This window comes from Bubalus kerabau, chromosome 19 (assembly GCF_029407905.1).
Source record: "Bubalus kerabau isolate K-KA32 ecotype Philippines breed swamp buffalo chromosome 19, PCC_UOA_SB_1v2, whole genome shotgun sequence".
NCBI lineage: Eukaryota > Metazoa > Chordata > Mammalia > Artiodactyla > Bovidae > Bubalus > Bubalus kerabau.
In genome coordinates this window covers 2,773,262-2,788,990 of record NC_073642.1, presented here as the reverse complement: position 1 = coordinate 2,788,990, position 15,729 = coordinate 2,773,262, and the positions used below count along the sequence as shown (strand labels likewise).

Genomic DNA, 15,729 nt, shown 5'->3' with positions numbered 1-15,729 from the left:
ACTCTAGGCACCTAGTCTGTTCACAAAGAGCATGCCAGCGTGGGAAAGGAAAAAAGTTTCTGATGGTTTCCAAGAAAATAAGGCCCTTCTTCGACAAGGAGCCTATTGATGAAAAATGGCAATTTAAGTCCCATGACAAAGGGGCCTCACTGGATACCTGCACTCAGCCCAGTTGACACATGAGCATATTTGTTTCCTGGCTCAAAGCAATACCACAGGCTCTTCCTTGGACAACATGAAAAGTTATAGGCCATTGAACCATTTCAGAACACAAAGATGCCAGGGCTCCACTAACAGCAACTAGGTCACTTGCCATGCTGCCTTGCTCTTTGTAAGCCAGTAACATCACTGCTGTGAACCCAGACACAAGACTTAGTTTGTCCATGACCATCCTGACACCACCAGCCATAATATGACAGAACTCAGTAAACAGGCGCAACAACTGGGCGCACATGACATCACTGGCCAGAGATCAAGCAAGGAGGAGAGCAATGCATTGCTGTACCAGCAGGCAACAAAACAAAATGAGCCCCACGCCAGATAGCCTCTCCTCCCGTTAATACTGCAGCTGCTCATGGGGACAGCCAACTCCCGTGTTTTCACAGGGTTCTGCCCATGGATTGCCAGGAAAAGCTCCTTAATTCAGAAAAAAATAGGAGGGATGGCTATAGAAACACTGCTGGGAGGTCAGGAGGCACATCTTTATGCCAGGCACATGGTGAGAACATGGCGAGGTGGACAGGAAATATCCCCTGTGCTTCATATTGGCCCCCAGAAAAAACAAGACACAATGTAATGATGGCAAGAACTGAAGGCTCTACACATCTTCTGCAAAGGAAAGTGACCCATGGGAGAGGCCAAGTGTTCAATGGGTCCATGAACGTATGAATTGCCACTGTGATCCTTCCCCACACTCACTCCAACTGTATATGAAGGCAACCCAGACTTCAGGGAACCGGACTGACTTGCCGATCCATCCATGCATCCATCCACCTATGGGTTCCACCACCATTCGAGGGGCATTTCAAGATCTCCGAAATTTGCTCTCCCTCGGCATCCACCCACCTCAGGGCAATGTGCTAGTCCTCCTTTGAAACAGGATTTTATCCACAGAAACATCCTAATGTAATTTCCAGGCTCAGCCTCCCAACACCAGCGCCCATGCACACCACCCAAAGAAACAATCAGACAAGGGGCCCTCAACTTGGCCCACCTCCTGGACACTCTGCTCACTGATCTCTCAATATCAGGAGAAAACTATGTAGCAATCCGTCCCCAGAAGAACATGACACAGAAGCCTGGCCAAGGCCACAACTCCTGTTCTGACCCTGAGTGAAAACTCTGTGCTATCTGCCAGGGACCAGGCAGTGGGCACACGGAGGCCTGACAAACTCAGTGGCAGCCCAGATGCTCTCAAATGGCTTCTGCTTCCTCTGCTATCCTCACTCTCATCCACACCAGGAGACAAAAGACCTGGATAGCTCGTGCAAAGAGAGACAATTTGTGGTCCCCAGTCATAACCCAAACATGGGAGATGCAGCCCCTTTCCTCCATGGCTCACCTCCACATCATAAGGCCGTCACCCTCGGCTTGCACACTGTGGCTGCTCACATCCCAGGGAGCAAATGAATGTGACCCTGGCCCTTCGATCCCTCTGGCAGCCACGTGCTGGACCTCAGTTCCGATGAGGAGACGGTAGGGGTGGCTCACTCATTTTGTTCAGATTTCCAAGGAATGCATTTGTGGGAGTCATCATCGATCCAAGCACGTGTGCTCTAGGTGCTGCATGAGCAAAGTCACCACCTCCATCCCAGGAAGGTCAGTGAGCTTGATCAGGTCAGCATTCAGGACTGTGCAGATTGCAGCCATGGGGCAGGAACTACAGCCAAGCCTTGGGCCCTGGGACTTTGCATGCCCCAGGGAAACCCCAGAAGGTGGGGGCACGGATCCCATGCCCAAATCCTTGGGGCCAAACTGCTAGGTTTCCTCGAAGAAGGGCTGCTTACCGCCATGGGTGATCCACCTGTAGATCGAAGGGCCAATTGCCCAGAAGTCCCTGGGGGCTCACATGCCTCGTCTTGCCAGGACAGTTGTTATGGAATATGCGACAGGTTCTCTGTTGCGAACAGTCTTCCATCCTGGGCCACTCAAGGCCACTGGCTTGGGGTGAGAAAACACACACATGCATGAGGAAGAGCAATAGCCATACTGGGGAAAGAGGCAAGGCCTCCAGAAGTGCTGCCCTCATTCTTGCATCTACCATTCAATTGGTACACCTCGGACTGGTGTGTCAGTCGTCAAATAGGATGCATTGGTGTACAGATACCTTCAGAGTCAAGGGGCCTGAAGGACAAAGGCTGCCAATCTGCCAACTCCCTGGTCTTGGGCCCTGCAATTCTGCTCTTCATGCCATCCCAGCCAACACAGCTTAAGGATGTCCTCTGTGAACCCCTGACACACCCTCAGGGAACTGGGGCCCCTTGGCCTAACAGCCATTGCCCTTACAGGGAAACACACCTGGTCCTGGCACATACTCTGCTCACAATGGACTGCCCAGCACAGGGAAGGATAAAAGGTACCTGAGGGCTTCCACAACAATAAGACCCTTCCCTGAAAGGGAACACATTCACGAAAAATGTCTCTTTCAGCCCTGCAACAAAGGGGCCCTGAGGGACATCTACGCTTAGTCCAGTTGACACACAAGCATGCTTTGCTTCCTGGCCAAAAACCTTGCTAGAAGGCCTTCCTTAGGCAACACGAAAAGATGCAGGCCATCGGAGACTTCCTGAAGTGCAAAGATGCTGGGGCTCCACCCTTTACAGCAACTGGGTCACTTGCCATGCTACCTTGCTCTCTGTTAAGGCAGTAACATAATTGCTGTGAACCCACACACAGCACAAGACTCAGGTCGTCCACGACCATTCTGACACCACCAGCCAGGTCATGACACAAACCAGTAAAGAGGCGAGATGATTGAACCCACATGACATCTCTGGCCAGAGGCCATGCATGCAGGAGAGCACAGCCTCACTGAATCAGCAGACTGTACAACAAAATGAGCCTCACACCAGATAAGATTCCCCTGCCCTTACAACTGCAGACGCTCACAGGAGCATCTGACTCCTGTTTCCATGGGGTCCTACCCTGAGTTTGAGGAAGAGCTACTAAACTTGTGCAAGGATAGGTGGGTTGGGTATAGAAATGACACTGAGATGTCCTGAGGCACAGCATCACCCCATGCACACAGGGAGAATGTGGCAGGATGGAGAGAAAATATCCCTTCTACCTCATACTTGGCCTCCCTGATAGCTCAGTTGGTAAAGAATCTGCCTGCAATTTAGGAGACCGTCATTTGATTCCTGGGTTGGGAAGATCCACTGGAGAAGGGATAAGCTATCCACTACAGTATTCTTGGGCTTCCCAGGTGGCTCAGATGGTAAAGAATCTGCTGGCAATATGGGAGACCTGGGTTCAATCCCGGGGTTGGGAAAATCCCCTGGAGAAGGGAAAGGCTATCCACTCCAGTGTTTTGGCCTGGAGAATTCCATGGAATGGATAGTTCATACTTGGCCCCCAGGTCAGGACAAGATACAATGCTATGTTGGGAACCACTACTGGCTCTGGAAGCCTGTCACAAAGGAAACCAATGATAGAAGAGGTCAACTGATGGGAGGTCAATGATGGGAGATGGTCCTTGAACCTATGAATCTGCCACTGTGATCCTTCCCCACACTCACTCCAACTGTATATGAAGGCAACCCAGACTTCAGGGAACCGGACTGACTTGCCGATCCATCCATGCATCCATCCACCTATGGGTTCCACCACCATTCGAGGGGCATTTCAAGATCTCCGAAATTTGCTCTCCCTCGGCATCCACCCACCTCAGGGCAATGTGCTAGTCCTCCTTTGAAACAGGATTTTATCCACAGAAACATCCTAATGTAATTTCCAGGCTCAGCCTCCCAACACCAGCGCCCATGCACACCACCCAAAGAAACAATCAGACAAGGGGCCCTCAACTTGGCCCACCTCCTGGACACTCTGCTCACTGATCTCTCAATATCAGGAGAAAACTATGTAGCAATCCGTCCCCAGAAGAACATGACACAGAAGCCTGGCCAAGGCCACAACTCCTGTTCTGACCCTGAGTGAAAACTCTGTGCTATCCGCCAGGGACCAGGCAGTGGGCACACGGAGGCCTGACAAACTCAGTGGCAGCCCAGATGCTCTCAAATGGCTTCTGCTTCCTCTGCTATCCTCACTCTCATCCACACCAGGAGACAAAAGACCTGGATAGCTCGTGCAAAGAGAGACAATTTGTGGTCCCCAGTCATAACCCAAACATGGGAGATGCAGCCCCTTTCCTCCATGGCTCACCTCCACATCATAAGGCCGTCACCCTCGGCTTGCACACTGTGGCTGCTCACATCCCAGGGAGCAAATGAATGTGACCCTGGCCCTTCGATCCCTCTGGCAGCCACGTGCTGGACCTCAGTTCCGATGAGGAGACGGTAGGGGTGGCTCACTCATTTTGTTCAGATTTCCAAGGAATGCATTTGTGGGAGTCATCATCGATCCAAGCACGTGTGCTCTAGGTGCTGCATGAGCAAAGTCACCACCTCCATCCCAGGAAGGTCAGTGAGCTTGATCAGGTCAGCATTCAGGACTGTGCAGATTGCAGCCATAGGGCAGCCAAGCTTCAGGCCCTGGGACCTTGCATACCCCAGGGAAACCCCAGAAGGTGAGGGTGTGAATCCCATGCCCAGATCCCTGGGGCCAAACCACTAGGTCTCCTTAGGCCACTTACCGCCATGGTTGTTCCATCTGTACACTCAAGGGCCACTTGTCCAGTTGTCTCTGGGGATTCACGATATTCATCTCGAGAGGCTGGCTATCATGGAATATGCCATGGGTAACCTGTTGCCAACAGTCTTCCATCTTGGGCCACTCAATCTGGCCTGGGGCAAGAAAACGCATGTGTGAGGAAGAGCACCAGGTGTACTGGGGAAAGAGGCCAGGCCTCCAGGAGCATTGCCAATCATTCTGGCATCTATCATTTAATTGCTACAAGAAGGTGTGCTGTGTAGGCAGTCAAACAGGGATGTGTTGGTGCATGGATACATTCAGGGTCAAGGGACCATCAGGACAAAGAATGCCAACCTGCCAACTGCCTGGTCTCAGGCCTGCAATTCCACTCCACGTACCGCCCTGGCCAACACAATTTAAGGATGTCCCCCAAGAACCCCGAGACCCCCTCAGGTGAATGGGGCCCCCTTCACCTAATAGCCACTGACCTTCCAGGGAAACACACCCACTCTTGGCACCTACTCTGCTCACAATGGACTCACCAGCATGGGAAAGGATAAAAGGTACCTGAGGGCCTCCATGTCATTAAGCCCCTTCTCTGATATGGAGCATATCCATGAAAAATGGCTTTCAGCCCCATGACACAAGGGCCCCAGTGGACTCAGCCTGGTTGACACATGAGTGTGCTTGCCTCCTGGTCAAAGCCATGCTAAAGCCCTTCCTTGAAAAACACGAAGAGCTACAGGCCATTGGAGCCATTCCAAAGCACAAAGATGCTGGGGGTCCACCCTTTAGAGCAACTGAGTCACTTGTCATGCCACCTCGTTCTTTTTGAGCCAGTAACATCACTGCCATGAGCCCAGACACAATACGAAACTCAGGTCGTCCACGACCATCCTGAAACACCAGTCATGACACCACGGAACCCAACAAAGAGGCACAATGATTGAACCCACATGACACCTCTGGCTACAGGTTCACAGAAGAGCACAGCCTTGCTGTTAAGCACCACACCAGAGAGCTTCTCCTGCCCTTCAAACTGTAGCCACTCACCTGACTCCCCTATTTCCACAGGGCCCCTGCCCGCTAGTTTCTGGGAAGAGTTCCTAAATTTGGGCAAGGAAGGTGGGCTGGGAATAGAAATGACACTGGGATGTCTTGAGGCACAAATTCACTCCATGCACATGGGGAGAACATGGCAAGGTGGACAGAAAACATCCCCTCTGCTTCATATGACCCCCAGGCCAGGACAAGATAAGATACCACCTGGGGAACCACTCATGGCTCTGGAGGTCTGCAGCAAAGGAAACCAATCACAGAAGAGGCCAACTGTTCAACAGTCTATGAACCTATGAACCTGCCACCACAGTCCTTCCCCACTCTCACTCCAACCAAACTTGAAGGCAACCCAGAATTCAGGGAACTTGACTGACTTGCCAATCCATTCACCTGCCCATCCATCCATGGGTTCCACCACCACTCGAGGTACATTTCACGATCCCCAAGCTTTGCTCTCCCCCAACAACTGCCCACCTCAGAGCAATGTGCAGGTCCCTCCTGTTGACTCAGGACTTTCATCCTTGGAAATGCTCTAATGCATCTGCAAGGCTCACCCTCCCAACACTAGTGCCCACTCACATACCAACCAAAGAAACAATCAGACGAGGGGCCATCAGCTTGGCCCACCTCCTGTACACTCTGCCCAATGATCTCCTCTGGCCATCAGGAGAAAACTATGCGGCATCCCGTTCCCCAGAAGAACATGACATAGAAACTTGTCCGAAGACATGACTCCTTTCAGGACATGAGTGAAAACACTTTCAGGCAAAGGCAGTGTGGCTGACAAACTCAGTGGCAGTCCAGATGCTCTCAAATGGCTTCCACTTCTATGCTACCAATAGAATCATACATACCAGGAGACAAAAGCCTTGGTTAGCCTCGTGTAACCAGAGATGGCTCATGGTCCCTAGCCATATCCCGAGGTTGGGAGGTCAGGGCATCTTCCTCATGGCTCATCTCCATACCACAAGGCCATCACCCTCAGCTTGCACACTGTGGCTGCTCACACCCCAGGGAGAAAATGAAATGTGACCCTGGTCCTTCGATCCACTGGAAATCACGTGCTGGACCTCAGTTCCGATGAGGAGACGGTAGGGGTGGCTCACTCATTTTGTTCAGATTTCCAAGGAATGCATTTGTGGGAGTCATCATCGATCCAAGCACGTGTGCCCAGGAGCTGCATGAGCAAAGTCGCCACCTCCATCCCAGGGAGGCCAGCGAGCTCAATCAGGTCAGCATTCAAGACTGCACAGATTGCAGCCATGGGGCAGGAACTACAGCCAAACCTTGGGCCCTGGGACTTGGCATACCCTAGGGAAACCCCAGAAGGTGAGAGCACAGATCCCATGCCCAGATCACTGGGGCCAAACCACTAGGTTTCCTCAAATAAGGACCACTTACCTCCATGTATTCCATCTGTAAACCCAAGGGCTGCATGCACAATGGCCCCCAGGGGCTCATGCTCCTTGTCTCACCAGGCTGGGATTCACAGAATGTGTGACGGGTTCCCTGTTGACAATGGTCTTCCATCCTGGGCAACTCAATCTGGCTTGAGGTGAGAAAACACATGCATGCATGAGGAAGACCAACAGGTGTACAGGGGAAAAAGCAAAGGCCTTCAGGAGAGTTGCCCTCATTCTTGAATCTACTATTCAACTGCTGCACCTCGGCCTGGTGTGTCAACAGCCAATGTGAATGCATTTGCACATGGATACCTCCAGAGTCAAGGGGCCATCAGGACAAATAGCACCAATCTGCCAATTCCTTGGTCTCAGGCCCTGCAACTTCTCTTCTTTTGCCGTTCCCACTGAAAGCTTAAGGATGTCCCCCAAGAACCCTGGAGGGAACTGAGCCCCCTTGGCCTAATAGCCACTGCCCTTCCAGGGAAACATATCCACTCTTCGCACCTATTCTGCTCACAATGGACTTGCCAGCACACGGAAGGATAAAAGTTACCTGAGGGCTTCCATGATAATAAGTTCCTTTTCCGACAGGTTGTATATCCCTGAAAAAAGGCTCTTTCAGCCCTGCAACAAAGGGGTCCCAATGGACGCTTGCACTCAGCCTGGTTGACACATGAGGGTGCAGGCTTCCTAGCCAACAGCCGTGCTAGAAGACCTTCCTTGAACAGCACAAAGAGCTAAAGGCCATTGCAGACATTCTGAAGGGCAGAGATGCTGGGGCTCCACCCTTTAAAGCAACCGGGTCACTTGTATGTTGACTTTCTCTTTGTAAGGCACTAACATCACTGCCATGAACTCAGACACAACATGAGAATCAGGTTGTCCATGACCATCTGGACACCATCAGCCATGCCATCACAGAATCCAGCAAAGAGGCATGATGAATGAATCCACATGACGCCTCTGGCCAGAGGCCAGGAACACAGGAGAGCACAGCCTCCCTGCACCAGCGGGCCAAATGACAAAATGAGCCCCACGCCAGACAGCCTCTCCTGCCCCTACAACTGCCCACTCACGTGGGCTGCCAACTCCCCTTTTTCCACAGGATCCTGCTCCCTGATTTCTGGGAAGACCCCCTAAACTCAGACAAGGATAGGTGGGCTGGATGTACAAATGACAATGGGATATCCTGAGGCACAACTTCATGCCAAACACAAGGGGAGAACGATGCAGGATGGACAGAAAATACCCCATCTTCCTCATACTTGACACCCTGGACAGGACAAGATATGACACCAGACTGGAAACTACTCCCAGCTTCAGAGGTCTGCTGCAAAGGAACTATCACGGGAGAGGCCAACTGTTGGAGGGTCCATGAATCTTATGAACCTGCCACCATGGTGCTTCCCCACACTCACTCCAACCTTAACTGAAGGCAACACAGACTTCATGGAACCTAACTGAGTCACTGATACATCTACTTGCCCATCCACCCATGGGTTCCACCACCATTTGAGGTGCATTTCACACTCCCCAAGCTTTGCTCTGCCCCAGCATCTGCACCCCCTCTCAGGGCAACGTGCAGTTCCCTCCCATCGACACAGGATTTCCATCCTCGGAAATGTTCTAAGGCATCTGCCAGGCTTAGTCTCCCAACACCAGTGCTCATTCAGACAACAACCAAAGAAATAGTCAGAAGAAGGGCCATTGGCTTGGCCCACCTGCTGGATGCTCTGACCATTGATCTCCTCTTAATATCAGGAGAAAATCTGCACCATGCCTTCCTGGAGAAAAAAATGACATCGAAGCCAGCTGAGGCCAAAACTGCCGCATGAATCATGAATGAAAAAACTTGGCTTTTCTCCACAGCACCATGCAATGGGCAGCAGGGGGGTCAGTGAAACTCAATGGCAGATCATATGCTCAGATGCTTCACATGGCTTCAATTACCTCTGGTAACTGCACACACATCATAACAGAGGAGAACATCACAGGCTAGATTACTGAAGCCAGAGACAAACTGAACTCATTTATAAGGGCCACCCAAAGAAAGAAGACAACCAAATGGAGGTGACCCAGGGACTGTATGCATGTGTGTGACCAAGTCTAAGCTGGCCCTAATTGATAACTAGCCCCAACCCTAGCTCCATGGGAGGCAACGTGCTAGAGCTCAGTGTCGATGAGATGGTAGAGAGTTCTCACTCATTTTGTTCAGATTTTCCAAGGAATGCATATGAAAGTTGTCATCATTGATCCGAGTATGTGCTGCTTTGCTGCACACCTCAGCAGGACAGGCAGGGCTGCTCCAAGAAGGAGCCAATGACCTGGGAGTCCTCCAGGAGCTGGGAGAATTCAGAGCCCCCAGGCTTCTTGGCAAGAGGAAAAGTCCATCTGCACTTATACATACTCAGGCAATCCCAGGAAGCCCTAAATTCATGACACATCTTGGGGCAGAGGAAGGACTACCATCCTTAGTGATCCAAAAAGCAGAAACTGCAAGCTGTTCCTGCCACATTTCTCGCAGGACTCTCTTGCACCTCCATTCACTGAATCACAGGCAGGGATTCTTCTAAGCTACAGTCATACCTGGCAACTTCTCCTGACAAGTAGAAGGAAAGCACAAGCATGCTTCAAATGTGCACCCAGGTTCTCGATGAATAATATCGGTGTCCACGGTTCCCTGGGGTAAAGCCTGCATCTGCTTCTGAACTACCTCGATCCCGTACGACTGGATACGTAGCTATAGCACAAAGGTAGGAAATTATCTTAAAGTTCCTATCAGTGTCTGTCTGTCTGAGTATGTGAGTGTGGCAGGGGATTTGATGTGGGTCTGTGTGTGTGTTCCAGTGTACCAAGAAGAATGTGCCTCAAGACTCTGGATGTGCCTCTGAAACTCCTTCCAGGTGTCTCCAGGACTCAGAGTCCCACTCCAAAGGCCTTGGTGTCTAAACATGCATGCCTTCACCACAGAACCCTGACTTCCTGCTGTCCAACAAAATGGCAGATGATGCCTGCCACTGTCCACAAGCTCCATGCAAAATTTCATCCTGAGGGGCTGTTGAAATAGGGCATGGGCTTATGATCTCTTTGACCCATGCCCTCTCACTATGAACATGAACCTGACTGCCCAAGGTCGCCTGGCAGAGCAACTGTGTGAATGCCATGTACCATGAGACATGTCAGCTAAAACTACAGCTCAGGTGTCCATGGTGACAAGACCCACCTCCTCCTGGATCAAGGAAACTTTCCCAAAGAAGGTCAAAAGTATTGGGAACATGACCCAGGGGCAGATATGGCCCACCATTCCTTAAAAGGGCAAAATAATTCAGGGCATGAGCCTCTTCCTGCCCAGTGAGTCTAATCACTCTCCGAGGCTCCACTGGAAAGTGCAAGATGGGACCTGGTCTTCCTCAGGTACCAGGATCCAGAGGTCACTCCCACAGAAACTGGGCCCCTTTGCTGGCCAGATAATACTCAGATCCACAGCCTGCAGGGCCCTGGGAACCAACCATACCCAGGAAAAACTCCTACAAATTGAACTCCTCCATCCACCCCCACTGTGACTCACCCATATCAGAAGCCACCAGATCTTCTGCTCACAAAGGGACATTTAGTACTCAGAAGACCAACAGGAAGAAGGCGGTCTTTGATTATGGTGACACCATGCCATTCTGCCCAGCATCCCTTCTCTGCTACACAAAACTATCAAGTGTTCACAGAACACCAAGCCTGCTTCCAGGAAGACTTGAGAAGAACTTCCAGGGAAAGACCTTTGTTGTGTGAAGTTTCCCACAACAGTGCCAGGGGAGTCACTTGCTACATCATGGAGGAAGCCTTGGTATGCCAACCAAAGACAAATCTCTAAAAACCACAGGACTCCAAGGTTGATACTTCTCTGCCAGGGTGGCAAACAACTGGGTGCCATCTGGGTGGTCCAGCTGCTCCCATCTTTAGGAACTCATACACCTAGCAAATACCAGGCCCAAAGGAAAAACAGATATGTGCAAAGATCTCATTTCTGCCCACATTAGCTGTCTGCGAGGCCTCGGTAAGTGGAATTCTTCAAGGCACCAAAGATATGCTTTGCGAGTCCTTCTGGCAGTGGGCCACCAAGGCCAAAAAGGTCACCTATCACCAAGCCTGCCAGGCACCAAAATGCCCTCTCCTCTGTACCCAGCCAAGGGCAGCTCCAAAAGGACCACAGTATGGAACACTGAAAACACAAAGACAGTGCCTGCAGCCTCAGCGGACAGGTAGTCCCAGGAAATCACACTGCACTTTTTCTCATCTGCACAACCATTCTGCTCTAGGCCTCTGGCCAACTTGGAGGAGGAATGCAAGGCTGGGACCACCGCACAGTCCACAGCAGCCTCTAAGACACAAGCATGTGACAGAAGATGCAACACAGGAACTGCCAAGGGCAGAAACGAGGCCTATTGCCTTTCACCCCACCACCATTTGACTAGGTTCCTGCAAACGCTACAGCCCACAGGGCACTCAAGAAATCTCACCAACCCAAAGGGCCTCAACAGCTAGGACCTCAGATCTGACCTGAGGCTCCATAAGAAACTACAGAATCCTCCTCACTTTGGCTTCCACATCAACACAGCTCCAACTAGCGCACTTGCAGCAGGAACTGGGACAAAATGCACATTTTCAAGCTAAGAGCTCAACAGGCCTAGGCCAGGATCTATTCTGACTCCTAGCATCACTGGTCAGGCTAGACATCTCCTGTGAACTTCAGTGGTACTGACCTCAGACCTTGCACTTCAGGAAAACCGCATGAACATCTTACATAGCCCACACTCAGAAGGGAGCCTTGCAAACAGTGGTGATCCTGGTGATCCTCCTGCTCTATGCATGTATGCGACACAGTAAAAGCAGCCCTTACTGCTAATTAGCACACACTTAGCTCCAGGAGAGGCAATGTGCTGGAATTCACTGTTGGTGAGGAAATGGTAGTGAATTCTGACTCATTTTGTTCAGATGTTCCCAAGGAACACATATGAGAGTGTCATCATAGATACGAGCACACGCTGGCTTGCTGCCCACCTCAGCAGGGCAGGCAGAGCCAATCTCAGGAGGAGCCAGTGACCTAGGTGTCCTTCAGGAACCAGGGGAATTCAGAGGTCTAAGACTTCTCTGCAGAATGGTCACTTCATACATACAACTACTCAGGCAGTCCCAGGAAACCCTACATCCATGAAACATCTTGTGGTAAGAGAAGGTGCCATCCTCAGTGATCCAAAAAGCAGTGGCAGGAACCTGGGCCTGTGAACTTCTCGCCAGACTCCCTTGCATCTCGAGGTACTGTCTCATGTGCATGGCTTCTTGCCCTGGATGACAGACAGTCATACCCGAGAACTTCTCCTGACAAGTGGAGAGAAAGCAAAGGAACGCTTCAGATGTGTACCCGAGTTCTCACTGAACAATGCTGATGTCCATCGTTCCCTGGGGGAAGGCCTTTATCTGCTTAGCCAAATGTATTGATTCCCTACCTAGGACTGGATAAATAAGTGAGCATGAGTGCAGCAAAGTAGGTTCAAGAGCGAGTGGGTGTCTGTCTGACAGCGTGCATGGGTGGCAGGGCATGCGATGTGGGGTTGAGTGCATGTGTTCCAGCGTACCAACAAGGATGCACTCTTAGGATTTTGGATGGGCCTCGAACTCCTTCCAGCTATCTCCATGTCTCAAGAGACCCATGCAAAGGCCTCGCATGCCGTCTATACAGAGTGTGGACCTCCTACCCTCCCACAAAATGAAGTAGATGCTTGGCACCTTCCACAAACCCCATGCAAAATTTCACAGAGGGGCTGTTGACATCAGCTCTGGGTCCCCTATCTCCATGACCATTCCCTTTGACCAAAGCATAGGAATCAGACCAAGCAAGGTCGTGCTGCAGAGCAACTCTGTGAATGCCACAGAGCTTGAGACTACACCAGGAACTACTTCAGCTCAGGTGTCCTTGCCCACTAGTCCCAGCTCTACTTAGAGCAAGGAAATTTTCCATTAGAATGACAAATGTATGGTGAACTTGGCCCTGGGGCTGATGACCCACCATACCCTTGAAGAGCAAAAGAATTCAAGGCATGAGCCTCTTCCTGCCCAGTGAGTCCAATCACTCTCCAGGGACCCAATGGTAAGTGAAAGACAAGAGGTGCTCGTCCTCAGGTACCAACATCTAGGCGTCACTCCCAGAGAAACGGGGCCCCTTGCCTGGCCAGAATAGGTTAAGATCCACAGAGTACAGGCTCCTGGGTACTGACCACATCCTATGGGAAAAACTCCCATAAAGCAGGGCTTGGTCCAAATTGAACACTCCTGCCCCAAATAGCGACTCACCCACATCAGAAGCCTCCAGGGGCTCTGTTCACACAGTCAACCAGCACCCAACAACAGGAAAAAGGTGGGCCTTTGACTATGGTGACATCACGTCATTCCACCCTACATCTTGTGTCTGCCATGCAAGACCACCAAGTGCTCACAGATCACTAAGGTGGCTTCCAGGAAGACATCAGAAGACCTGCCAGCAGAAGACTTTGGATGTGCCAGGTCTCCCGCCATAGTGCCAGAGGAGCTGCTGGTGCCTACACTGAGGCAGCCTTGGTATGCCAACCAATGACCAATCTCTACCACAACATGGGCCTTCAAGGTTGATAATTCACTGCTGGGGTGGGGGGGCAGCAGTGAACACCTGGGTGGATCAGGGCCGACTAGCTGGCCCCAAATTTTGAGAAATCACACACCTTGCAAATTTCAGGCTGAGGGGCCAAATGGGGGCCAAGGCAATGTACGCACACCACATTACCACCCACGGGCTGCTTTTCAAGGCACCAAAGATACAAATGAAGAGTTCTTCTTCTGGCATCAGACCACCAAGGCCACAAAGATCACTATCACCAAGCCTCCCAGGCACAAGCAACCCCCCCCTCCTCTGTACCCAGCTGAGGGCAACTCTAAAACAGTATGTATCACTAAAAACACAACAACAGTGCCTTCAGCCTCAGGGGACAGATTGTCCAAGGAAATCACACAGCACATTTCCCTACCTGCAAAACCATTTTGTTCTAGGCCTCTGGCCAACCTGCATGAGGAATGCAGGCCTGGGATCACTTCACAGTTCATGGCAACCTCCTAGACTCAAGCACTGTGATAGCAGTTGCAATTCAGGAACTGCCAAGGGCAGAAATGAGGCCTATTAACTTTCACAACTGCCACAGTTCCCCTAGGTCCCTGCAACATCTGCAGCCCACAGGGCACTCAGGAAGTTCACCAACACAAAGGGCCTCAATGGCAAGGGCCTCAGATCTGACCTGGGGCTCCAATCAGAAGCCACAGAAGCTTCCTTGTTTCAGATTCCACATCACCACTGACCCAACAAGCACACTTGCAGCAGTAACCAGGAAGAAATGAACATTTTCAAGCCAAAAGCTCAATTTTCCGAGGCCCGGATCTACTGTGACTCCTGCCACCACTGGACAAGCTGGATGCCTCTATGCTCCTCAGTGCCCTTCACCACAGACCTCGTATTCCAAGAGCCACCCCAACATCTGTACACGGCCCACCCTCAGATGGGAGCCTCGCAAATGGTGGTGACCTGGCTCCTCCATGTGTGTGTGTAACACAGTCGGAGATGCCCTCACTGCTAACCAGTCCCACCCTTAACCCCAAGGGAGGCAACGTGCTGGACCTCAGTTTCGATGAGGAGACGGTAGTGAGTTCTCACTCATTTTGTTCAGATTTTCCAAGGAATGCATGTGAGGGTGTCATCATCGATCCGAGCACGTGCTGGCTTGCTGCCCACCTCCTCACGGCAGGCAGGGCCGCTCCCAGGAGGAGCCAGTGACCTGGGAGTCCTCCAGCAGCTGGGGGAACTTAGAGCCCCCAGGCTTCTCAGCAAGAGGAAAGGTCCCTCTATACATACAACCACTCAGGCAATCCCAGGAAACCTGAAATTCACGACACGTTTTGGGGCAGGAGAAGCCGTACCGTGCTCGGTGATCCAAAAAGCAGTGACAGCAACTTGGGTGGGCCACACTTCTTGCCGGACTCCCTTGCACCTTCAGACACTGCCTCAAGGGTGGGGGTTCATCTCCTGGGTAATGGACAGTCATACCTGCCAACTTCACCTGACAAGTGGACAGAAAGCACAGGAATGCTTAAGATGTATACTTGGTCTCTCACTAATACTGATGCAAATGTTTCACTGGGGGAAGGCCTGTATCTGCAACCCAACTATATTGATCCTTTACAGACGACTGGTTACCTATCTTTCAAAAGAGTGCAGCAAATTAGGCTCAAGTGCATGTAGGTGTCTTTCTGACCAAGCATGCAAGGGTGGCAGGGGATTCGATGTGAGGTTGAGTGCCTGCGTTCTGGTGTACCAATAAAAATGCATTCTCAGCATTTTGGGTGTGTGTCTGGAAATCTGTCCGGGTATCCAAGTCTCAGAGATGGC

The 15,729-nt window shown here is 51.3% G+C and overlaps 6 non-coding genes across 6 annotated transcripts; all 6 read right to left on the bottom strand.

Moving 5' to 3' along the window:
- Positions 1-1,670: 1,670 nt before the first annotated feature.
- Positions 1,671-1,762, bottom strand: LOC129634580 (small nucleolar RNA SNORD116). The gene has a single exon (XR_008705764.1). It is a non-coding gene; the product is annotated as a small nucleolar RNA SNORD116 (small nucleolar RNA).
- Positions 1,763-4,489: 2,727 nt separating this feature from the next.
- On the bottom strand, positions 4,490-4,581 carry LOC129634579 (small nucleolar RNA SNORD116). The gene has a single exon (XR_008705763.1). It is a non-coding gene; the product is annotated as a small nucleolar RNA SNORD116 (small nucleolar RNA).
- A 2,353-nt stretch (positions 4,582-6,934) lies between these two features.
- Positions 6,935-7,026, bottom strand: LOC129634578 (small nucleolar RNA SNORD116). Its single transcript, XR_008705762.1, has one exon. It is a non-coding gene; the product is annotated as a small nucleolar RNA SNORD116 (small nucleolar RNA).
- A 2,410-nt stretch (positions 7,027-9,436) lies between these two features.
- On the bottom strand, positions 9,437-9,527 carry LOC129634581 (small nucleolar RNA SNORD116). The gene has a single exon (XR_008705765.1). It is a non-coding gene; the product is annotated as a small nucleolar RNA SNORD116 (small nucleolar RNA).
- A 2,677-nt stretch (positions 9,528-12,204) lies between these two features.
- On the bottom strand, positions 12,205-12,298 carry LOC129634585 (small nucleolar RNA SNORD116). The gene has a single exon (XR_008705769.1). It is a non-coding gene; the product is annotated as a small nucleolar RNA SNORD116 (small nucleolar RNA).
- A 2,659-nt stretch (positions 12,299-14,957) lies between these two features.
- On the bottom strand, positions 14,958-15,050 carry LOC129634576 (small nucleolar RNA SNORD116). Its single transcript, XR_008705760.1, has one exon. It is a non-coding gene; the product is annotated as a small nucleolar RNA SNORD116 (small nucleolar RNA).
- Positions 15,051-15,729: the final 679 nt, after the last annotated feature.